General features: G+C 43.5%; 1 pseudogene; it reads left to right on the forward strand.

Moving 5' to 3' along the window:
• The first annotated feature begins 2,605 nt into the window (after positions 1-2,605).
• The window catches only part of LOC148519736 (uncharacterized), an 86,071-nt pseudogene continuing 62,129 nt past the window's right edge, over positions 2,606-26,547 (forward strand).

Raw genomic sequence — 26,547 nt, forward strand, 5'->3', positions numbered from 1 at the left:
TGTGTGTTTGTAATAGCAGCCAATGAGAGTCACGCACTACTACTGGGGTACTACTACTGGGAGCACTGCTACTGGGGGGCATACTACTTGGGGCATGCTAATGGGGGCACTACTACTGGGGGCCTGCTAATGGGGGCACTGCTACTGGGGGGCATACTACTTGGGGGCATGCTAAAGGGGGCATACTACTACTGGGGGCACTGCATAGGGGACCCTACTACTAAAGGGACTGCATAGGGGGCACCACTACTGGGGCCATTGTGTAAGGGACACCACTGCTGGGGGCATTGTATAAGTGGCACTTCTACTGTGGGCATTGTATAAGGGGCATTACTACTGTGGGCTTTGTGTATAAGGGTCACTACTGTGGGCATTGTGTAAAAGGGGCACTACTGTGGGCATTGTGTAAAAGGAGCACTACTGTGTGTCGTAACATAAATAAGAGACACTACTTTATGGTGTAATGTGAATCAGGGCCTATGTGCGGTGTAATGTGAATAAGATTGTGCACTGTGACTCTTTGGGCCGTAGCCCACTATGTACCAAGTACTGTGATTCTGCTGGCCGTACCCCACTGGGTGGGTGCCCTACTTTTCATTTCTGCCACTGCTGTGTGGCGATGTTTCATAGATGTGCTTTAAATTGTGGTGTCTGTGCCGCTGCGCCGCTGCTTTGTCGCTTAGTAACCGGTCAGCTCACTGCAACCTTTGGCCAACAATGTTGAAAACAATATTATAAGCTGTGGGGTGGTCTAAATTGACTATAAATTACTGGAAATTAATGTTATTGAGGTTAATGATATTCTAAGAAGAAAAAAGGACCAATTTATGTGATTTTAGCTTTTTTTGTCAATTTTTGTAAAAAAATCCAAATCCAAAGCCAATCATCGCAGTTTGGCAAATTCAAATCCAAAGCCGGACAACGAATTAGAACCAAATCCAAATCCGGCAAAAATGGTCCGGCGCACACCCCTAGTTATTATTTATATAAAGCAATGTTTGCAAAATTATAAAGTATAAAAACACACACTTGTGCAAGCAGATGGGAACTGGAGTTTATCGTAGACCTCATTTGATGGAACTGAGTTTAAAGCTTAAATAAAAATAAATTACATTTTGGTGCTTTTTTTGGTTGTTTACCGTGGTGATTTTGTGGAAAATATAACAACAGTCATCTGTGAAATGACAATTGCAACTGTGTAATGTCTTATGGAATTCAAAGTGTTAGAGAACTTCTTTACAAAATGTACGAAGTGCTTTTGTGCTATACAGTACTTCTGTAGATCAAAACAGGCCGACCTTGTAAGAAAACAAATCTACTTACATCCATAAATATAGAAAAGAAGTTAAAATTCAAAAACTTTGATTGTATCTAGAAATCAGGAACAGGTGACAGTTTATTGTTATGTAAATAGGTTAATTAGGATGACCTAATGATGCATCATTGCTGAGGCAGAAATGCCTTAGAATGACATGACAAAGACGGATACTTTTTGTTCGAAGGACGACTTTGCTTTTAATGCCTACTAGTCCAAATATGGGCAGCAAAACAATATATATATTCATTAAATGTTGGTATGAATCTTTTAATAGCATTTATTATAAAACTAGTGAAATAATCTCTCCTTGATGGGTCAAATGCACTTATATATATTATTACTTAACCTAATACCTAACATGGCGTAGCCATGGAGGATGCTCCCCCAGCTGACAATATGCCCCTAAATAATGTACCAGTAAGCAGTGTACTACACTTTTTTTTTTACTGCAAGTTCATACTGTACACTTCATATGAGTCCTCTACATACAAACAACTGGGTGTAACACTTTGAAGTTAAACATTTCACTGGTTTGTTACCATGGCATTTTCTGTAGACATCTGGAGACTGCCTCATTCTGCAGTAGGAATTTCCAGGTCACCGAAAGGAGGTTTGTAAGGGACCTCACCCATCTCTTGAACAAAAACAAGAAATGGCCATTATTACTGCACTAGGGAATTGAGTGTTTCTCTTACTGTTGGCCTCCAGATGTTCCCTATACTTTTTTTGGACATTACACACCAAGGAATATCATTCTGTACTACTGAAAGGTATATGGGTAATATTATTGGTCACTTTCATGGCACACCAAAATGCAATTTCTACATGTAAACAGCAAACACTATAATTGACTAAAGAGTGCAGTAGAAATATAACATATGTCTAAACTATATTTTGTTTATTCCTTTACTAAAATAAATAAAATGGTAACATGCAAGTTTCATGCAAACTCAAACACAAAGTTTTTTGTCTTTTTCCCATTGGTTTTGCAATCCACACATTTCCTAAATGCAAAACCAATGAGATTTCTGCAAAATTTCTGATTTTACAACATAATTGAACATCGGCTCACTATCAATATATTTTAACCATTATAAGTGTAGAAACTCCAGCTTTTTCTAAACACCAAATTCCCAAACTGATCAAAAACTGATACTGAACATGGCCAAATAATAGACCTACAACTGAGTAGGGAGTCTGTGACTAAAAACCCATTCTAGCAGTCAAAGCTTCATCATAATGCCTACAAGGGCCATAACCATGTACTGAATTGTGGCTGAAGGAATTATGGCGTTTCAAAGCATTTCTATGCTCACCACTTACATAAGATATGCAGCACTCCACCAACTCATTAGGAGGAGCCAGGAGGCAAAAATAGAGGACCAACAGCAGCTTCCTGAGGTACCACATAGCCTACACAGGCCTAGGTTCTTCACTGGGTGGATGAACTGCAATGGCATCTCTGATGGTGAGGTCATACAGATGCTCAAATGCACTAATTTAATGAGCCTGTATGACCTCATCAAGGATCAGCTTGAGCCAGACACAGCAAGGTAACAAGTCATATTAGGCCTGCACAAGCTGTGCATTCTTTTGCCACAGGTTCCTTCCAGTCAGTCACATCAAGAGTGGTGGGCATAACATAGTCAACTTTCTACCGTCATCTCACCCAGGTCATAGCAGCACTGAAGGCCATCTCCTATATCTTAACGTGCTTCCTCAGTCAGGAGTCACAGTAGCATGATCTAAGGGTCTCTTTCTAAAGTGTCACAGTCCTGGGAGCTGTAGACTGGACATACACTGGGCTGAGACCAGGTAAGAATAGGTCCAAAGTTTACTGCAATAGTCATCCATGCCTATTAAATGAATGTGCAGGTGGTGTTTAATGTATTGTAAAACAAAAAATCATGAGTGTTGTAGCTGGCTATCCTGGTTCATATCACAATACCTGTATCTTCAGCCTGGGATGGCTGCTGGGCATGTTACCCGTAATGCTTTCTTACACTTTAAAGCTAAAGAACAATATGTGATTGTATGTTTTTTTCTGTTATTTATTGACACAAGTTATTCTATCTATGTAGCTCCTAGCGTCTGACTCCTCTGTCACTTTCACAGACTTCTACTGAATATAAGTTTAATGAGGCACATATATCCACTATATCAGTGTTAGAACGCGCTTTTGAACTATTCATATCTAGGTTCAGGCATCTTGATCATCTGGTGGTGTATTGTAATTTGTTATATAGTCCATCAAATGTGTCTGATATGGTGCTCTGCTGCTGTCTATTGCATAATCTGGCATTACATCAATCTCCTCCAATTGATTATGCAATAGACAATGAGCAGGTAGGGGTCTTGTTACCATCAAGTGACTCTCAGATCACAGAAGGTAGGTAAGCAATTGCTTATTAACAACTTCACATATACTTATACATGACCTTTGTGATTTTGTACTAATACCAAACTAATTGCAACCATAACTAGGTGTGTGATGCATCAGCACAGTCACTGAGTTTTAGAAAAAAAGTCAACTTGAAGTTAATATTTCAGTAACATATTTATTTATGTTAACAGAATAGCATGCTGCAGTGGTCATTTTTGTGGGGCTTAATAGGATATATTAATTGTAGCATAACATTGTAGAAACATATTTTTCAAAAACAGCAACACATTGGTGGTAAGTATAAATGTCACCAACATATTAGAAATGTATTCAATTTAAATTATTTTCTCCTTTTAGGAAGTGAAGAAGGATAGGGAACATCAGGGTGTCTCCGTGCATATACACCACGTGTGCGGAGATCACACCTGGCCGGAGATGGTGCAGAGCTGGTTGGTGGTGTGCTGCTGACAGATGTAGTGCTATGAGGTTCAGGTATGTGAGCTACAATTTATGAACCTAAAGACAGTATTTTATTGTTTAGCTCCTTTGTGATTCTTGTATTCTAAGAAATGTATTTGATTGGGATTCTTGCAATCTAATGATAGCAGATGTTTGTGCCTTTATGGCTGATTTTTTTTCATAAAATCCACCTGTGTTTTTTCAAAGGCAACTATGCCCTCCATAATATCCACTGCTGGATCTCTCGCATGTGTCATTTGTGGGGCAGGTGTGGAATGAGTGTTTGCTTCATCTGGCAGTTGTGCATGTGTATGAAACACTTATTTTCTAGGACTGGAATTGCTTCGGGTGATGGGGTTTCCTTCAGTCGGTTTGCTTACCAATTTGTTCGGTAGTGCTGTTCGACTGCGGGAAGACTCTGACTCTCAAGGTATAAACTCACTTTCAAGTTCCAAAACAAATTTATTCTCGAATCCTCAAACAAGGCAATTGGATACAATAGAATAGTTTATGGCAACAATAATATACAATTCGGTACATTAATACATATCAATAACAATGTAATGGCCACTTTTCTGAGAGAATGGAATACACTCTGGTCCGGGTTATATTTATTAATTCTGGAACACAGGATACTCGACCCACCTATGGGAGTAATGGGTTATACACGACTGAGCATACAATATCACATTCCTGTGCAATGGTTGGTTCTAAACAACATTAATAATTTTTAAGGTGCACCCGACTAAGATAATGTATTTATTTTAGTTCAACGTTGCCCGGGTTGGTGATTAATTTAATTGAAGAAGGGATTATGTAATTCTTGTTTAATACAAAGTCCTGCACTGCTATTTATTTTGTGCACTACCTCTATCCTTATGAGACGTTCAAGTTTGTGATATGATCCTTTCTGTAAGAAGAGTTCTGCACTATCACGGCCAGTTTATGCTTTGAAGTTCTGTTTGATGAGACCTGGGTAGCTACAATGTAATACGGTCTGTCATTCCATGAGAGAACGATAAGACAGCCGTTTAGTTGCGGTGATGCTAATCTAACACTTTCTTTTCAAACACAACTGCATGTAACCGATGAAAACTACTGAAGAGTAATTGCAGAGATTAATCCTGGCTACACTCTGTGCCCTGACTGATGGTATGGTGGCTTGCTCCCTATTACATGCACTGTCTTTCACAATTTCTCTCAGCTGGCTAAACAGCAATGCAAACTGTATATCCTTGTTAGAAGGGGAGGGAAAACTGTCATTGTAGTGAGCTCTGCCTCCTGCTGCATCTAAATTATCCTGAAGAAGGGAGGCCTGTCACTGGGGCTAGAGTCTCTGACTGGATTTTAGCTCACTTTCTTGGAGGTCTACAGTGTCTCAAAGTCAATGGGGACTTAGGCTGTTTATAGTCTGTCAGCCCTGCTGTTACAGATGCAGTATTTTAAACTGAGATGGGGGGGTATTCCGGCTGCCTGAGGGTGTATTAGGGGTGGTAATGGTACTCACTGCTCCTCCTTTATTGTTCACTCCCCCGTCCGGCTCTCCACTACCTCCGGCTGTCACTGCAGTGCTGTCCCCTCCTCCGCAGCAGCTCCACTCGGCTGGCACACAATAGGCAGGGGGATGGATGCAGAGCGGCTCCACTCCTTAGACCGCTCCCCCCAGCAATGCCTCTGTAGCCGCCTCACTGCTCCCCGACTGTCCGTCAACAAATGGGGCAGTCCTGGAGGCTGCGCCCGGCTGACGCGACCTCCTCCGGCAAGGGCTCTTGGTTAGTTAGCAGCTCCGACCACGCTACCGCTCCACGGAGGCTCGCAGGACTGATCCACAAGCTCCGGTAAGTTCCGCTCTCTCCTCCTTCCCTTGGGTAAGCGCAGTGGCGACACTCACACTGGCTTACCTCAGGCATAGACAACCCAGCAGTCCCCAAGGGTGGCTCTTTTTATGTACTAGTGGTCGCGTGCGGGTCAGCTTCCCGCTCACCGCTCGCGCCGCTCTCTTCACTGGTCCCCTATATAAGTCCAAGGGGGGAAGAACTCCCCTTCATAGCGACTGGGCTGTCCCACCGTGCCCACCGGCTCCATCAATGTCCAGAGTGGCCAGCAGGTCCCATTGTCTCTCCATGGGTGGGTAGATCATAAGCAGATAGACTGGACATAAAATATACGGCTGTGTAAACACATGAGTGCATAAACTGGCATCTCCCCTTCATTAAAACAATTTAAATACACTAACCTGCATCTCTGACTGTTTAACATGGGGTATTTACATAGACTGTCATGGAACCATACTGTACATGCCTCTTCCCCAGTGTACATATAAAACTTCAAATGGCACTATTAAATAAAGAAAACTGGCATTTGACTAAAGCATAAGAACAGTGTAAATACATTAATGGAACTGTACCCTCTAAGGGTATCACACATGTGGTGAGTCAGGCAAGATGTGCAGAGTAATCATGGGTTCCTCTTCTGTCTCATCAGGCCTTTCCTCCTGTGTGGAAGGCTCATCATGGTGCAAGCAGGGCCGACTCTACCATTAGGCAGCCTTAGACAGCTGCTTAGAGCGGCGGGATCTGAGGGGCGTCACTGAGTCACAGTTGTACTTAATGCCGGTGGCAGCTGTGGAACTTATAAGACTCCGCCTCCCTGAGGAGTTGGTATTGGTGTGTGTGGGGGGGGGGGGGGGGAGAGAAGGCTACAGTTTTGCCTAGGGTGCAGAGAATCCTAGCATCGGCTCTGCGTGCAAGATATCATTTTCTGTGTAAGGAATGCCCAGGTATTAACGTTTGTAACTGCAATGTTAGCTGTAATGTTAGTTTAAAAAATTCTGCGATGGCTTTTTTCCTAGGTAGTGTTTGAAGTAAAAAAAGATGCTTTTGGATAATTCAATGCTTGTAAACATTTTTTTTTTCTTTGGGACAAGGCAGAAAAAAATGACATCTATTAAAGATATGTTTGGATTTATTGTAGGAACCTTGACACTTACCAGATGGCTGTATATGAGCTGCAGATGAATCCTGGACCATTTGTGGATATCTGACTTTGGATGCTTGCAATGCAAGTACAGGGAGACAAGGCAATTTCCCTTAATGGACCTTGTAGAAAAGGAGATAATTATGCTAGCACTATTATTTTTTTTCTCTATATACCTGGAACTTCGTCATCAACAACTTCTGTGGCACTGGCTGAAGGTCTTTTTTTAGCTGGTGCTATAAATAAACACAATATTTACTTTAGAATAAATTTGTACTTATTATAACTGTATTGTGTTTGCCTAACTTTATTCAGAATACTTACCTTGACACATGTATTTAGTGTGGGAAGAATTATGACATACAGAATATAAATGTACACTCACCAGGCTATGGCAGGGCATCCCTGTCATGCACATTGCCGTCTTCTATTTAGAGATGTGCGGTTCGGTTTTCCTGAAAAATTAACACACCCAAACTTAGAGGTTCCGAGTCAAATCGAGTCCCGGTTTGAATCACCTTTGGGGTTCCAAGTAGAACCGAATCCCGACTCTGGGGAGTAAATTCGGAACTCAGATTTAAAAAACGAATCTCGGATTTGGATTGCATGTAAACATTTTAGCTAGAAAACCAAAACTGAATCCGAACCAAAATACATGAGGTTGTTTTGGCAAAACGAAGACACAGGGATCCGCGCACATTTGTACTATTATTGCTTGTGGTGTTATCCCCCGCATTGTATCCTCATATTCCAGATACTCTATTTATAAATGAGGGGAACACCCCCAGTTCTGCATGCTGCCTTGCGCTCCTCAGACATCTTCAATTTCATTTTTCTCTTGATGCCTGATAAATGCATCCTACCATAATCCACAGTGCCCTTCTTTGCTGCCTGCCTTCCAAAAAGTACTTACTCATTTGGGACAAGCAAATTGACCAGAGCCACATTCTCCTCAAATGAGAAGTTGACATTCCATCTAGATTTTGATTTCCCTGACTCCTTCTCCTCCTTTGACTCCACCTCTTGCACTTCCTCCCCTACCTCTGTGTCTCTATCCTTCTTTCTGCTCCTTATCGTCTCACCCACCATAATAACAAATATCAAAGAGGACAGAAAAGACAAGCACTAAAAAAACAACAACATACATTACCACTATACTCTACACAAGCACACCACAGACACACACAGATGAACACTGACAAAACAGAAATATTAAGAGATGCCAGATAAAAAATAGAACAAACTTTAAAAGGAAATAAGGCTACAAGAAAATACACAAGACAATTTCCAACAATCTCATAAATAACTTCAGAAACTCCACCAAACAACAATCTCCTAACTCTCTCCCCACCAGCCAACTAACTACACCCTCGCAATGTATTGGCACAGTTTGGCGTGTTTTTGTAAGGGTTCTGTGATTTCAACGTAACATCTGCTGTAGAATAGAACCAATAGAAAACCAATAGAAAAGCACTAGGAATTGGTCGTTATTTTTTGGTCAGTTGAACATCGGTTTCCGTCGGTATTACAATTCTATTTGACGTCAGAATATATCGAAAATAGCAAATCCGATGGAGTTTTCAACAGCTCACAAGGCAGTCCTGAGAGGGCACCTGAAAAGTATGAACTCTAAACATAAATGTTTGCTGGTTCACACCACTACAGAAGCTCACCCCCACCCTAAGACATCCCCCACCGTTTTTGATTCTTAGTAATCTGCAAAATGCCTCATATGGCTAAAGCAGATCTTTTATGAGAAAAGAGACAAGGTGGATAGAATCTTTGCTTCCAGACTGAAATTAGCAAGGACTTAAAGAACATTAGGGTCTATGTACTAGGCCTTGGCGAAAGATAAAGTGGATGGAGATAAGGTATTATCCAATCAGCTCCTAACTGTAACTTTACAGGCTGTGTTTGAAAAATGACAGTTAGGAGCTGATTGGTTGGTACTTTATCTACATCCACTTTATCTCTCTCCAAGGCTTAGTACATAGCCTCCATAATCATGCTTAAGAATTATCTGCTTCATGAACCCGCTAGTATTCATTCTAAATTTCAGAATTACTACAGTAGCCTCTACACCAGGGATTCCCAACCACGGTCCTCAAAGCACACTAACAGTCCAGGTTTTAAGGATAACCATACTTGAGCACAGGTGACTTAAATTTGTACCTCAGTTATTTTGATTTAACCATCTGTGCTCAACCAAGGATATTACTAAAACCAGGACTATTAGTGTGCCTTGAGGACCAAGGGAGGGAATCACTGCTCTACAGCCTGCTCACTTCCATTTCTCCCTCCACTACTCCATCTACTGACAGCATAATATGTTACTATATGTTAGCGCGGCCCAGCTCCCCCAGTTGTTGTAACATGCAGCTAAATGTTTGAGCAAGGTGATTTGAGGAGAAAGAGGCCGCCAAAAAGGAAATAAAGTATAGTAAATATCCAGGCCCTGATGGCTTCTACAAAAAGTTTTCTGACCTGCTAGCTCCACGCCTCCACTCCCTCTTCAAAAAGATCTTAAAAGGTGACTCCTTCCCCAGTGAAATGCTGGAAGTTAAGATTGTGGTCATTCACGATGAGGGGAAAAAACACACACAGTTGTGCCAGTTATAGGCCCATCTCGCTTTTCTAATTAAATATCAAAATCCACGCTAAAATTCTGACTAACCAGCTAAATCAGGACCTTCCTTCCTTTATCCACAGTGACCAAGTAGGCTTCATACCGGGATTTCAGGTAAGAAACAACACAAGACAGACCATAGATTTAACTCATATCATAAACTTGCGAAGATCCCCAGCTATTATCCTTTTGTTTGATACTGAGATAGTATTTGATAGCATCTCTTGGCGTTTTATGTCACATACCCTCCAATCCTTTGGCATAAGAGGGAACTTCCTGAGTGCTCTTATGATCCTTTGTGCTAATCCCTCGGTCTCAATAAACAGCCCTTTGTTCTGACAAGTTCTCTAGATCAAACAGGACTTCCTGATATGAAATTCTATTATTTGGTTGCACACTTCTATCAGATGTAAGCCCGAAGGCTGACATTTAAGCATGAGGGACATTAAAGCACAAGTGTTTTGAGTGTTGCTAGTTTAATAACGTGTTGGATAGTGCCCTTTTAAGTTTAGCTGGTCTTATGCAGACAATAAATGTTTCATGGGGAGTGGTCTAATAGTATTTAATGGAGTAACGTATGGAAATCTGACTGGCTCCGGCTCTGTGCTTGTAGACCAGCGGCAGGCCAAGCTCGCTGGGCCGCTGGTCCCGCTAGGCCCCGGCGCAACGTGGCCCATGGCAGACCTCACGTTGTGGTCGGCGGCTTGACGGCAGGCAGGGCCGCGGCCGAGTGTATACTGAGGTATACTGGCCACTATGAGCCCAGACGCGGGCAAGCGCGAGTGCGTTCATTCTGCCCATGGGGTGGGCGTGGCTTAGCCGTGATGTGCGGCCAGTTTCATATTAACAGGGGGATGGCTGCTCCTCGCTCCAGGCAAGGTAGACAACCCTCCTTAGTGCCCCCCCCACTGCCCCACTGTTGGCAGGGACATCAGTTATGCAGCCCCCCCTAGTGTTCACCACAGCCCCGACACTGGCCAGGACATAGGTTACTACCACTCCTGCGTCCATAGTTGCTCCCATGGGTACATGTGCAGCTGCACAGGCGGTGAGCGGAGTTCGATCACCAAGGTCGGTTTGCATTGCAGTGTTAGGCCGGGGGGTTGGTCCGTTGGCACCTGTGTAGTTGCTTGGGCTTTCCCCCCATTGCGCAGAGCACGGTGGTCCTAGGAGGGGCGCTCCCCCTCAGTCCTTAATGCCTCTGGTCAATGTCATCTTTGTGGCTGCAGTGGCCAGCCCCATAGGCAGGAGGAGTTTATGGTTTCCCCTTCCCCCAAGCCTACACCATGATGACCACAATAGCAATAGCATATAATACTAAAGTTGCATGTTTTTTAGGATCCCCTTAGTGTCACAAATGAAATAACTAGCACTACAGTCCCTGTTGATCTTTTAAATGTGTCAGCCAGTAGTAAAAAATGTTAAAGCTAGTAATGAATATAGTTGTGCACTGACTTGGAGATCTGGAAAACATGCACTGTTAGGAGTGCACTGATATAGACCATCTATAGCAGGGGTGGGGAACCTTTTTTCTGTCGAGGGCCATTTTGATATATATAACATCATTCGCGGGCCTGGTGCAGGCCGCGGTCCCTCAATGTGACGTCACACGAAGCGGGGCCACAATTGCCGTTGATTACAGCAATACCCAGAGCATCCTGAGGATGCTCCGGGAAGGTGTAAGGGCAGCGGTGTACCGTCAAAAGGGTCCTAAGGATGCTCCTGGTGGCACTGCTGCATAGATTCTGGCTGCAGGGTGCCATTGTAGGCACCCTGCTGGCCAGATCAGGTTAGCAGAAAAAAGCTCTGAGGGCCAGACCAAATGATTCCGCCGTCCTTATACGTCCCCAAGGCCTGAGGTACCCCATCTCTGATCTATAGGATCACTTATTAATACTGAATAATACACCATCCAGTACATAAGGGGACCAATCTGTACATCTATGTCCAGGGCAGTGCATGGTTTCTTTTTCTGCCCTCCCCCAGATTCCCCAACTTGCTCAAATGATCTGTAATGGAGCCCACATATGAAATAAAAAGAATCAGCTCTGACAGGATGGCTCTACTACTGCATTTAATTGCTTACTGTGTTTGCTGGTCCTATATATGCCAGAATTATTTAATTCAGTACATTCGTATGATGTATATTATAGCTGGTTTAAGTGCTGATTATGCCCTCTTCATGGTAGTAAATGTTGAATTCAAGCATTTGGATTCCCCTCTATAAAAATTCTGCGTTTGCTACTGAGCCCTGTCCCTTTACAAACGAGGGCTGTTAGGATTGCCAGGTGGAGGTGCAGGCAGGCCCCTCCTTTATAGCAAAGAGGTCAAGTATGAGTCCAGTAGTGGTGAGCTCTCAACTCCTGCAGCAGCGGCAAGTGCGTCAGCTACTGTGCGTGATCGGGTCTGTGGTGCCAATTTTCCCTGCTGTTACGCCAGCAGTTATTTAGTCTCCCATGCATAGAGCTAGGCAGGCCTGGCTCCGTCGATCCAGGGTGCTGCCTGCGGCTGTCCAATACTACGTCAGTTGTTATCAGAGGTGGAACCATGGCGCACGGAAAAATTGTATGTCATAGCGCGCCCTGTACTGAGGTGTGCTAGTGGGGTATGGCCGGCCTGCGGGGGGAATACTGGAGTGAAGAGGACAACGTTAAACAGTGGCAGTTTTATGCTGGCCATTGGGGTCCCATTGGGGGTACAAAATGCTTTAGTGGTGCACTATAAGTCATTATAGGGTAGCTGCTTTGACACTGCTTTATTTATGTATAGCACCTAGGATTTAACTTTTATCTACTTTGAATCAGACAATAGAGGAGATTGAATTATATATTCTGAGCACTTACAGAGTACATGTGCTAGAGTGAGATTCCACAGGGTGCACAGCTTATTACTGCAATTACTGCCCCAAGCAGCTATCACTGGAATGGGAACACCTATGGGAAGCTCAATTCTCAGCTATGCCCCTACTTCACAAATATACATTGCCCCTACAGTATGTGAGTACTACTAATCATGTTCTGTCTACCACTATTATTATTATTCCAGGTCTCCTAATAATTAAAAAAATAAAATAAAATAATAATTAAAAAATAATAATTATATATATATATATATATATATATATATATATTACTTGTTTAGGATATAGTGCAAACTAGCCAAGATAAAACAGGCGGCCCATGAATTCCGGAACCATGGGTAGCGCCCCATGAATTCCGGAACCCTGATGGCGCCCTCTGTCAATTTCATGCTCTTCTGTAACCTTCCTTGCCACTCCCCTGGTTGTTAAACCCACGCCGGGTACATTGTCTCCCATGGCTGTGGCACACCCCCACCCTCTGACCCAGCTGCTGCTATTGCTGGCCTCCATATGCAACTCTCCCTTTGCTAGTTTCCCAGTCTGCCATGCCTGGGTCATTAATTGATCAGTCATCAGCAGTTGCTGCTTCCACATTGCTTCTTCATGTCAGACGCAGCTGGGCCCGTTGGCTGGCCAGCGCTTGCTGCGCCAGGGGGGAGGGAGGCACGGGTGAGGCCTATTGCTCCTCCTATAATTGGCAGGCGGGTTTTCATTATATTTGCAGCGTGCTACCCTTAAACCCACCATCAGCTAGTTCCCCATAGGGTAGTGGCTGAGTACTCCTGCAGTAACACTCAGTTCCATTTTTACTGATGAATTAGCCCCTCAGGTTGCTTTTGCCGGTTACCCGTGACCTCCTTATGTCTGGCAGTTCATCAGGCTGGCATTTAGGAATTAGCTTTGGGGGCCATTGCTCCCAGGACTTTGCGCTGTTAACAGGTGGGTTGGCTGGAATGTGAGCGTTTTTTCTGGTTTTGGTGGCTCAGGCACAAAAGAGCTTGCAGAGAGTCATGCAGAATTTATTTGGGATCTGTATTCGCAAGGCCGCTTGCTCGCTAGTTATGTGGTCTTTCATTGTCCACAGTAGTGTTTGGTGGTGTGTGTGCTGGTTCTGGTGCCTGGTTGGATGTGGCTAGGAGTATTGTAAATACTGCAGTGGTGAGGTACATGTTGGAGAATGGTGGTGGTGTAGTGGAGAATGGTGGTGGTGTAGTGGAGAATGGTGGTGGTGTAGTGGAGCAGGTGTTTATTCCATTCTGCGATGCACATTTGTTTCTTGGAGATGGCGTGCGTTTTAGTTCTGCAGGATTGGCTAATTTTCTGCTGGTTTAGGTGTTTCTTGTTACTGGGTTGAGTTATGGTGGCAGCCCATCAGTTCATGCCTCGCTTGGTGGAAAAGAACGACAGTTGGAGTTAGTTTATGTTAATAGTTAGGCTTAGTGGGTGTCCTCATTAAAGTGGAGTAAGGCGACAGCCAATTGTCCTGTACAGGAAATGGCTATATGGTAAAAGAAGTGGTTGAAGGTAAAGGAGAGTTGATCACCAAAGCTTGGCTTGTATGTGTGTTTGTTTGAGCTGTTTGGTTGTTATTGTCCTGTGCATTCTTTTTGTGCCGTCACCATTATTAGTATTAACTTATAGTCTAAAATTTAATGACTCGTCAAAACATAAATTTGACAAAATATTTAAACGCCAACACTGTTGTCTGTGTCTTTATTTTAGAAGTTAAGTTACATTGTATTTAAGAAGGTTGTTATATGGTAACACGATGATACACGTTAGTGAGTTTAGTAAGCCCGAAGGCTGACATTTAAGCATGAGGGACATTAAACCACAAGTGTTTTGAGTGTTGCCAGTTTAATAATGTGTTAGATATTGCCCCTTTAAGTTTAGCTGGTCTTATGCAACCAATGAATGTTTCACGGGGAGTGGTCTAATAGTATTTAATATAGTGATGTATGGAAATCTGACTCTTTGTTCCAGTTTTTCCCACCCTCCCTCCCTCTTTTTGTTTTTCTTTTGTTGAATTTATGATGGGTGGTTTGGTGGTTGCGGAAGATAACGACACTTGGAGTTAGTTTATGTTAATAGTTAGGCTTAGTGGGTGTGCTCTTATTAAAGTGGAGTAAGGCGACAGCCAATTGTCCTGGACGGGAAATGGCTATACCACCTGGACCGGTGGTTGAAGGCAAAGAAGAGTTGGTCACCAATGCTTGGCTTGTGTGTGTGTTTGTTTGAGCTGTTTGGTTGTTATTGTCCTGTGTGTTTGTGCCATCACCATTATTAGTATTAACATATAGTCTAAAATGTAATGACGTGCCAAAAAATAAATTTGACTAAATATTTAAACGCCAAATCTGTTGTCTGTGTCTTTATTTTAGAAGGTAAGTTACATTGTATTTAAGAAGGTATTAAATGGTAACCCGATAATACACGTTAGTGAGTTTATGTCTTTTCATATTCTCCACCATGGGTGTCCTCCTTGCTAGATATTGGGCTAATTGTAATAGCCTCTGAACTTCCGATGCTGCTGTGATTTATTATTATTATTATTACTACCAGTTATTTATATAGTGCACACATATTTCACAGCCCTTTACAGAGAGACTATTTGACCATTCACATCAGTCCCTGCCCCAGTGGAACTTACAATCTATGTTCCCTACCACATACTCGCACACATACACACTATGGTTCATTTTTTGTTGGGAGCCAATTAACCTACCAATATATTTTTGGAGTGTTGTAGGAAACCAGAGTACCCGGAGGAAGCCCACACAAGCACAGGGAGAATATACAAACTCCACACAGTTAGGGCCGTAGTGGGAAAATAACTCATGACCTCAGTGCTGTGAGGCAGTAATGCTAACCATTACACAGTCTCCCCCTTTTTTTTAAAGTGACATTCCTAAACCAGCCCCAGTAAGTATAGAGCCCCCCCCCCGTCACAGTAAGCCCCCTTAACCCTCCTTCCTCATGCAGGTCTCAGGGAAGACAGTCCCCATGCTGATCTCTGGCTCTCAGAGTGCAGAGATCAGCTAAGAGTGCTCAGTTCCCTTCTTTGCACTCATTTTAATTTTGCTACCGGGTGCACAGCATTCTGTGGTGCAAAATCAGCAGTGATGTCATCAGTCAGAGACAACTACTTCACTAACAGGGGGCTGGAGGAGTAAGAGGAAATCTTTTCTGCACATGTGCAGAATGTATTTTCTATTAAAACGCCGGGGGACAGAGCATGACGTATTGGTATACAACCATGTCAGAGAAAGCCTATCTGCCAGTGATTGCATCCCATGTGACCACACCAAGTGGTTAAGAAGTAGTAGAACAGTCTTTGAGGAGACACTTCCACTCTCTCATCCATGCTCAATTCCAGGGTGCACAGATTGATTTTCCAGAACCAATTCCCAAAACCAGAGCCTGGGTGTATATCTATGTATAAGGGCTCTATTTACTACAATCCGCATTTGCAATGCAGATTGTAGTGTGATATTACAAAAAAATCAAGGAAAGGGGAATGCGGAAATGTAATTTTAACACAGGATCTTGATATTACAAATAATAAACAATTCGTACTGCAATAATCAATCCACAATAATGTAGTTATTCCCTGAAATGGATTACAAAAAGTATATCAAGTGTGGAGGTGTTCCCCCTAAGAGTATAAATATATGGACATGATGGGGGAAGAGAGAAAGAAAACTCTCTTTTTGGGGGGCACTCTAATATAAATTGTGTGTATCAAAAATAAATAATATTAATAATAAACTTTTATTAAGTATACATTAAAATACATTAGCAGGTCCAAACCTGCCAACGTATACGAACAGAGAACACAAGGACATAAACATAAACATATAGTAAAAAGCAATATCTCAAATCTTAAGAAGCTAAGTGAAATATTACTAAGTAATATTACAAGATCAATTAGCTGTGGTGATATATATGTCCACCTAGATATCTAATTATCTTATTCAAAAAGAATATATTATAGCAGCACAATGGTTAATCAGAATGCAGCAAGCACAGAAACATTAATCAGCTCTATTGTTTTGTATGTTGTTTTATAAAAGGGTATGGAGTACCAATAGAGAATAATTGCAGTATTCACATAAACAGAGATTGCGCATAGCATAAAGAAGATCTGTAAAAAATAAAGGATAACATCCTTATATATTATTACCGTGTGGCATAATAGTTAATCAAAAATGTAACAGACACAAAAAGAACATTTGGGTCACCTATGTTGGCTGTGTGTTAATTATAGATATAAGTATATGTTTATGTGAATACTGCAATTATTCTCTATTGGTACTCCATGCCCTTTTATAAAACAACATACAAAACAATAGAGCTGATTAATGTTTCTGTGCTTGCTGCATTCTGATTCTCCATTGTGCTGCTACAATACATACTTTTTGAATAAGATAATTAGATATCTAGGTGGACATATATATCACCACAGCTAATTGATCTTGTAATACTACTTAGTAATATTTCAGTTAGCTTCTTAAGATTTGAGACATTGCTTTTTTTACTATATGTTTATGTCCTTGTGTTCTCTGGGCCTGATTCAGAGCCGCTCATAAGCGGCTGCTCGTTCGCTCCGAGCGATGTTCGCACATCTGCACATGCGTATGGGTCATAATGCGCATGCGCCAACCAGTCAGTGCGGTCAGAAATCATGTGTTCGCAAAATAGCGAGTGCCTGCTAATTGGAGTGACAGGATGAGGCGTTTGTGAGTGGTAACAGGGGAAGGTGCTTGAAAACGGGGAGTGGAGATCCGAACGCAGGCGTGCCAAACGGTCAAAACGGGCGTTTAATGGGAGTGCATAATTAACAAAGCAGCGTCATCGGCCACATCACTTGGTTGTCTCTTAGCCTGAACTGTTCGCATGATTGCGGTTGGAAAATCCGACCACAAGCACTGCGAGCAGTTCAGACGCCTTTCGATGTACTCGATTAATCTAATAAATAGCGGAGATGACGTATGATGCGAACGGCCAGGGGGGTGTCTTTACAAAATAGCGAGCGCATATTTCATTTGCTCGCTCAGACATAGAGGTGTCAATAGACCGCAAAGAGCGAGCGCTCTATTAAAATATCCGGCCCCCTTTTCTGAATGAGCGAGCGCAAATAGCGTCCGGCTCTGAATCAGGCCCTCTGTTCGTATACGTTGGCAGGTTTGGACGTGCTAATGTATTTTAATGTATACTTAATAAAAGTTAATTATTAATTAGGGGTGAGCGGGTTCGGATTTCTGAAATCCGAACCCCCCCGAGCCCCCCCCGATCCGAGGCCGATCCGAGTCAGGCTCGACTTTTCACGCCTGACTCGGATCTGAAATCGAGGCAAAACGTCATCATCCCGCCTTCCGGGTCTCGCGGGTTTTGGATCCTATATAAGGTACCCGCGTCGGCGCCATTTTCTCACTCGGCTGTGGACAGTGAAGTGGGAGGGTGGGAGTTAGGGCTGGCTGGGCTGTGTAGTGTAGTGTAGTGTAGTGAAGTGTAGTGTTGTGCTGCGCTGTGCTGCTGTTGTCCATAGGGGCTGTGTCCACTCCTTTAAAGTCCATAAGGGCTGGCTGGACTGTGTTGTGCAGTCAGTTGTCCATAGGGGCTGTGTCCACTCCAAAGTCCAGTGCAGTGTTCCAGTCCTAAAGGGGTGCTGTAGTGTTGTCCAGGGGGTGCTCTGTCCATCAGGGGTGCTCCCCCCAAGTGCAAAAAAATAAATATTTTTTCTGTGTTTGTGAATTGTGTGCAGTGTGGCTGCACGTGCATCAACAAAGGAGCAGCGCCAAGCATGCGCCTGTGTCCCATAAGTAAAAGTCCGGCTGGCTTGTCCATTAAAGGGTGCTGTAACCCTCAAAGGGCACTCCAAACAAAATAAAAATATATATTTTTTTGTGTTTGTGAATTGTATGCGCAGTAGCCGCACGTGCATCAACAAAGTAGTGCCAAGCGTGCGCCTGTGTCCCATAAATAAAGGGCCAGCTGGATTGACCGCTAAAGGGTGCTGTAACCCCCAAAGGGCACTCCAAACAAAATAAAAAAAAAAATTCTGTGTTTGTGAATTGTGTGCACTGTGGCTGCACGTGCATCAACAAAGGAGCAGCGCCAAGCGTGCGCCTGTGTCCCATAAGTAAAAGGCTGGCTGGCTTGTCTGTTAAAGGGTGCTGTGACCCCCAAAGGGCACTCCAAACAAAATAAAAAAATATTTTCTGTGTTTGAATTGTGTGGGCTGTAGCTGCACGTGCATCAACAAAGGAGTAGCGCCAAGCGTGCACCTGTGTCCCATAAGTAAAGGGCCGGCTGGCTCATTTCTTAAAGGGTGGTGTAACCCACAAAGTGCACTAGTCTCCAACAAAAATAAAAAATAATTTTCTGTGTTTGTGTGCGCCTTAGCCGCACGTATATATCAATATAACATAAATGGAGGACCAAACTTTCTCCGATAAAAATAAAATAGGGAAAGATCAAGAACCACTTCCTCCTAGTGCTGAAGCTGCTGCCACTAGTCATGACATAGACGATAACATGCCATCAACGTCGTCTGCCAAGGCCGATGCCCAATGTCATAGTAGAGGGCACATACAATCCCAAATGACAAAGTTCAGGAAAATGACCTTGAAAAAAACATTTAAATCATCTGAAGAGAAACGTAAACTTGCCAATATGCCATTTACGACACGGAGTGGCAAGGAACGGCTAAGGTCTTTCCCTATGTTCATGACTAGTGGTTCAGCTTCACATGACGATGGAAGCCCTCCTCCCGCTAAAAAAATCAAACGAGTTAAGCTGGCAAAAGCACAGCGAAGAACTGTGCTTTCTAAGAAGATATCACAAATCCCCAAGGAGAGTCCAAGTGTGGTGGCGGTTGCGATGCCTGACCTTCCCAGCACTGGACGGGAAGAGGTGGCTCTTTCCATCATTTGCACGCCCCCTGCAAGTGTTGAAAGGAGCACCCACAGTCCACTTGCTGATATGCAAATTGAAGATGTCACTGTTGAAGTACAACAGGATGAGGATACTGGTGTAGCTGGCACTGAGTAGGAAGTTGGCGAGGAGGATTCTGATGATGATGTGGTTTGTTTAAATCAGGCTCCGGGGGAGACAGTTGTTGTCCATGAGATGAAAAAGCCCATCACAGTCATGCCTGGGCAGAAGACCAAACATTCCACCTCTTTGGTCTGGCAATATTTCTATCCAAATCCGGACAACAACTGTCTTGCCATATGTACCATATGTAAAGGTGAAATAAGTAGGGGTAGGGACGTTAACCACCTAGGAACATCCTCCCTTATACGGCACCTGCAGCGCGTTCATAAAAAGTTACTGTCAAGTTCAGAAACTTTGGCTAAGACCGTAAGCAGTCCAGGGACACCTAAATCCCTTTTTCCTGTTTTATCCAAGGAATCGGTGGATGAGGAGGATGAGGACGACATCTTGCCTCCGTAGAGCCAGTTTGTGCAGGGACACATTAATTGCCAGCTTGTTTTGTGGGGGCCCAAACGAACCAATCATTTCAGCCACAGTCATATGGAAGACCCTGGCGCTGAAATGATTGGTTTGTTAAAGTGTGCATGTCCTATTTATACAACATAAGGGTGGGTGGGAGGGCCCAAGGACAAATTCCATCTTGCACCTCTTTTTTTTCTTTGCAGTATGTACTGTTTGGGGCCTAGTTTTTCAAACTGCCATCCTGTCTGCCACTGCAGTGTCACTCCTAGATGGGCCACGTGTTTGTGCCGCCCACTCGTGTCGCTTAGCATAGTCATCCAGCTACCTCGGTGCAATCTTTTGGCCATAAAAACAATATTGTGAGGTGTGAGGTGTTCAGAATAGACTGGAAATGAGTGGAAATTAAGGTTATTGAGGTTAATAATTGCATAGGAGCAGAAAAACCCACAAATTCTGTGATTTAAGCTGTTTTTATGCTTTTTTAAAAAAAAATACAGATCCAAAACACAAAACCCAGAACCCAAAACACGGAAGGGTGGTTTTGGCAAAACCAATCCAGATCCAAAACATGAAGAAAGATCCAGATCCAAAACAAAAACACAAAACACGAAAAGTGGCCGGTGCACACCCCTATTATTAATATTATTTATTTTTGATACACACAATTTATATTAGAGTGCCCCTAATAAAGAGAGTTTTCTTTCTCTCTTCCCCCATCATGTAGTGTGATATTATCCACTGAATTCGCATTGCGAATGTAGGCAATATCACAGGGATTTACTACAAATCCCTTGCAGGGACAGAGCTTGCGAGAAAGCTCTGTCCCTGCGAATCCCCTCCGCACTCTAGTCACAATATTTTACCGTGACTAGTGCCCCGCGCATGCGCCGACCGACCGTCGCTGCATTGACTTTCACATGAATATTGGCGTGTGTTTTACTTTAAGAACACCAATGTATTAAGGAAGTATGATATACAACAGCTCTTAAATCAGTATTTAATAAATAATAATGTTCATAGGTTATAAGCCAAAACTTGATGAATTTATGATTTTATACGTAACAGCTGTAAATTTATACATGTGGTGGAAATGGTATACTACAGTTTATCAAGTCTGAAAAGCATCAGGTTACAGTAATTTACAGTCCGTTGATACACTTATGAGTTCACAAATTGATTTTAAACATATAAAGTCTTATTTAGTAATATGGTGCGTACAGTAAATGTACAGTAACCCCTAGTAGTAAATTAGATTATGGGGGGGGATTCAATTACCTGCAGTAAATTACCACAACCATATGGGAGGTAGCCTTGGGCTTTAATGCCCCTGGTTATTCAATTAGCCTCCCGAATTTTCCTGATAGCTGTGTTAACGCCCGTTAAATGAACGTGGTATGGGCCGGGCGTTAACACTGGTTATCGGGCATTAACACACTGAATAAGTTTTATGTTCACGGTTTTGTGCGTTAACTGGCTGCTATTAACCCGATTACAGCACAGTTATCGGGGATTATTTTTCGGGTTTCATGAGACCCAAAAAGAAATCCCCGTTAAGTGGGGCTAATTGAATCGCCAACGCCAATCAATTAGCCAGCGATAAATTACCATGGCTAATTGAATCTCCCCCTATATCTGTAAAATTTCTAGAGCAATTTAAAAAACTAAAGCACTTTACAAATTTGTTACTATGGTGCATTTGTGCATATTATGCCATGTTACTGGATAAACTCAATGTTTTCTTACGAATTGAGGGTAGATTTTTTTTCCCCCTTGTCCGTGGAACAATCTTATAGTGGTGGAAATAAATGAATTTGATTGGAATGCAAACTACAGTGTATAATATTCAATATGATTAAACAGTTGTGCTATCTAAGGATAGATTTCCATTGAAATGTGTTTATTATTGACTCTGATTACTGAATTTCTCTCCTTTTAACCACGCACGTTTATTATAAGCTCCTCTTGTTCTGTGCATCTTGAGTGGTATTCAATGTATTCCATCATTGTGAGTGGATTCTTTCCAGCTACACATTGTTGTGAGATTCACATAAACATAATTCTTGGCAGAATTCTTTACAGCTCAATTTCTGGCCTCAGATTATGTTTATTACTAAGAAAAAAACACATAAAAGAAACAGTTTATAAATGATAAAACCTGGGGGATTGTTGCATATATTAGGATTGCGAACACAGTAATGTAGTATGAGAGAGTAGGATGTATTTTATGTGAAATGCTAATATTAAGAATTATCTTTATGAGAAATATAAAATACTCAGCTTATTTTTTTGTTCCATAGGGCTCTATTTATTAACATTATTTTTACTAAAATAAATTGAAAAAGGGTGTTTTCACACCCTTTTCACATTAATTTAGTTTAACCTAAATTTACTAAAGGGCAATTGGAGTAGAATTCATAAAATTCTACTCCAAGCCCAAATTATCACATATTTTTAGCAAGCAGATCGCATTGACCATAATTGAAATGGGTAATGCGATCTGCCTGGGATTTACTAAATATAAGTTGTGAAAAAAATCCCAGGGGAAGCCCTGTGATAATAACGCCACCTGGAGGTGGCGTTATCCAGGGTCTCCCCTGGTTACCGGACTCCTGCTCTGCTCTAACAGGCAGATCAGAGCTGGGGCTGAGCTCCAGTGATCAGCTGATTGCTGTAAAAAAAAAAACTTACCTGCATCCAGGGACCGGAGATCGGTGCTCCAGTGATGTCCTCCGTGGTTCCGGTCTGCTGGTTTCCCATCCTGCATAGCACAGCTAACCAGGTCACAGTGCAGGATGGGAGACCAGCTGATCGGAGCCACGGAGGACAGCACCGTAGCACCGATGACCTGACCGGTGGTAAATAAAATTAACGGGGAAGGGGAGGACGGGGTCGTGTGGGGGGGTGGGGTGCGGGGGGCTCGCGGGGGGTAGCAGTGGCTGGTCGGCACTTGCGCGGCACCTCGACACTTTATTTTTTCTGAAAAATACAGTGATAAGGCTGCGGAGGGGATTCACAGGGACAATGCTCTCTCGCAAGCTCTGTCCCTGTAAGGGATTTTTAATAAATCCCTGTGATATTGCCTGAATTCGCAATGCAAATTCAGTCGGTAATTACACACTACAGGCTGTACCCCAGAGTATCCATATAAGCACTGTGAATTTGTGCCGTGCATTTGTGCTGCTCCTCTGACACTTGGGGGTAAATTTACTAAGAATCGAGTCTGGGAGAGTTTTTTTTTTTTTTCAACTCGATTAGCGTCACCGAAACTCGGGTGATTTGAGGCTCCTGAGACTCTCAAATTTACCAAGAAGTGAGTTTAGCTGAGAGTGAGATGTCCGATGGTGAAGCAGAACGAGAATTCTCTCCCGAGTAGCAGGTTTTGCAGGAGATTTCTCCCCCGAGTAGCAAGTTTTGCATGAGATTACTCACACGAGATTGCAGAGTCTTCTCTCTGCAAAACTCTCCCGAGAAAGCAGCCTGAACATATCAGTGAGATATGTGTAAGCTGCTTGTGTTCTAGGCTGTAAAAAAACGGGTTATAAGTTAAAAAAAGACTAACAAACCATGGACTTGCCAGCCAATCCAGGTTCTTAAAATTACAGGGAACAAAATGTGTAGGGTTCCACAGTAATTTAAGAACCAGCACCAGGCAGCAGGGCCAGACCTGGTTTTAAATATAGGGAGAAAAAATTTGCGTGACGTTCTCCTTATATTTAAAACTAGCACCGGACCCTTTCTAGCAGGGGGGTGATGCCACAACCAGGGGAGCCCTTTCACCGTGCCCCCCAGCCGAAGCATTACCCCTGACTGCTAGTCAACCCAGGTCGGGGATCCCTGGGGAGTTGGGGACCCCCAATTAAAGGGGTCCCCCCTCTCCGGGGCACCCCAGGCCCAGGCTGATAGCCCGGGGCTATCCCCAGCACCCCTGGGCGGTGGGTGCTGGGTTTATTTGTGTTGTGTTGTGCATATGAATATATAAATATTGTCTATTGCAGTAGTACTACAGATCCCAGCAGGCATCCCCCGCATACTGGCACTTGGAGAACCACAAGTACCAGCAGGTGGGGCACTAAGGTCCTGCTGGTACCTATAGTACCCCTGAAAAAGAAATATTAAAATAAAACAGACAGACACCGTTTTTTCAAATATTTTATTTAGCGGGACCTTCACCTGGGGGGCGGCAGCCTTAAGCTCTTTTACATGGCTGCTGCTCCCCCAGGACTTCTATGGCATCTTCACCTGGAGCGCGGTGGCCATTAAGCTCTTTTGCATGGCCGCCTATCCAGGGCTTCCGCGGCGTCTTCCGTTTTTGGCAGCTCTTCTCTGCTGCCTCCCCACCGCCAACTGAATGCACAGCAACTCGCGCTGGCTGTATTTAAGCCAGCTGAGGGGGCGGGGCGATGACATCATGAGCCGTGATTGGCTCGCGGTGGCCATTTTTGAATTTCAAAAATGGCACTGAGGCGCCATTTCTGAAAAGGGCATGCTCGGTTCTCACCATTGAATTCAATGGTGAGAAACGCTCATTGGCTGAGAAGCGGAAGGCTTGCCTCTCTCAGCCAATGAGCTCTCCGCACCGGGATTTCTGGACTGAAATCCTGCAGCGGAGCTGTCATTCAGGTAGTAGTGTCCTTAGTAGGGATGTGCGCCAGACCATTTTTGCCGGATTTGGATTTGGTTCTAATTCGTTGTCCGGCTTTGGATTTGGATTTGCCAAACTGCGGTGACTGGCTTTGGATTTGGATTTTTTTACAAAAATTAACAAAAAAAAGCTAAAATCACATAAATTGGGCTTTTTTTTCTTCCTAGAGTATTATTAACCTCAAAAACCTTAATTTCCAGTCATTTACAGTCAATTTAGACCACCTCACAGTTTAAATTATAGTTTTCATCATTATTGGCCAAAGGTTGGAGTGAGCTGACTGGTTACCAAGCGACATAGACACCACAGTTTAAAGCACATCAATGACACATTGCCACACAACAGTGGCAGAAATTAAAAGTAGTGCACCTACTCAGTGGGGTACGGCCAGCAGAATCACAGTACTTGTTTACAAAGTGGGCTACCGCCCTAGGAGTCACAGTGCACAATCTTATTCACATTACCGCGCACATAGTGTCCCTGATTCGCATTACACCATAAAGTAGTGTCTCATATTTATGATACGACACACAGTAGTGCCCCTTTTACACAATGCCCACAGTAGTGCCCCTTTTACACAATGCCCACAGTAGTAACCCTTATACACAAAGCCCAAAGTAGTAATGCCCCTTAAACAATGCCCACAGTAGTAGAGCCACTTATACAATGCCACCAGCAGTGGTGTCCCTTACACAATGCCCCCAGTGGTGCCCGCTATGCAGTCCCCTTAGTAGTAGGGCCCCCTATGCAGTTCCCCCAGTAGTAGCATGCCCCCCAGTAGCAGTGCCCCCATTAGCATGCCCCCCAGTAGTATGCCCCCAGTAGCAGTGCCTCCATTAGCATGCACCCAGTAGTATGCCCTCCAGTAGTAGTGCCCCCATTAGCATGCCCCCAGTAGCAGAGCCCCCATTAGCATGCCCCCCAATAGTATGCCCCCCCAGTAGCAGTGCCCCATTGGCATGCCCCCAAGTAGCGCCCCCTTAAAAACACACACATAAAAAAAGGTAAAAAAAAACTTACCTGAATCCCCGCTCCTCCCGCTGTCTGTCCTGCTCTGCTGCTCTATTATGCGCGGAGGGAGCCGGAAGACGGAGCTCATGAGTGAGCTCCAACCGGCTCCCTCCGTGCAGCAGCCAATGAGAGTCTGCCTGACTCTCATTGGCTGCTATTACAAACACACAGCTGCCGCTGGCGGCTGTGTGTTTGATCTGTGTAGAGCAGACCGCTATCACAGCGAGAATCCGACATCAGTAGGCCGCTATTCGGCCCCGAACGGGGATCAGAGTCAGGCGGGGGGTCTCGGATCCCCTATGTTCGGAGCGGTTCGGATTCCACAGAATCCGAACAACTCGCCTCTAGTCCTTAGAGGACACTACTAATGTCTGTGGGCTCGGGTAATTCATGTTTGTTTTGCCAAGGCCATGGATTGTGTGAAGAGTACCTGATCTGCGCATAGGAGGAGGTGAGTATGGAATTTTTATTACAGGTACTCCCCATTGGATTACCTACTGGAGAAGAGGACAGAATGGCTTCAGGGATACTAGGTGAGTATGTGAGGTAGTGTGAGTACATGTGTGTGCATGTATGTTTTAATAAAATTGTACTTTTCTACGGTGTGTTGTGTGTTTATTTTAATATTGCTTTTGCTGTGGAACTAAAAGTACCAGCAAGCCTGTAATGCCCCGCATGCTGATACTTGTGGTTCTCCAAGTACCAGCATGTGGGGGAGGCTTACTGGAAACTGTAGTTCCACAGCAAAAGACAATATTTATATTTTCATATGCACCACACTTTACATAATCAACCCAGCACCCACCGCCAA

Source organism: Taudactylus pleione, unplaced genomic scaffold (genome assembly GCF_031769625.1).
Source record: "Taudactylus pleione unplaced genomic scaffold, aTauple2 ptg000184l, whole genome shotgun sequence".
NCBI classification, from domain to species: Eukaryota; Metazoa; Chordata; class Amphibia; order Anura; family Myobatrachidae; genus Taudactylus; species Taudactylus pleione.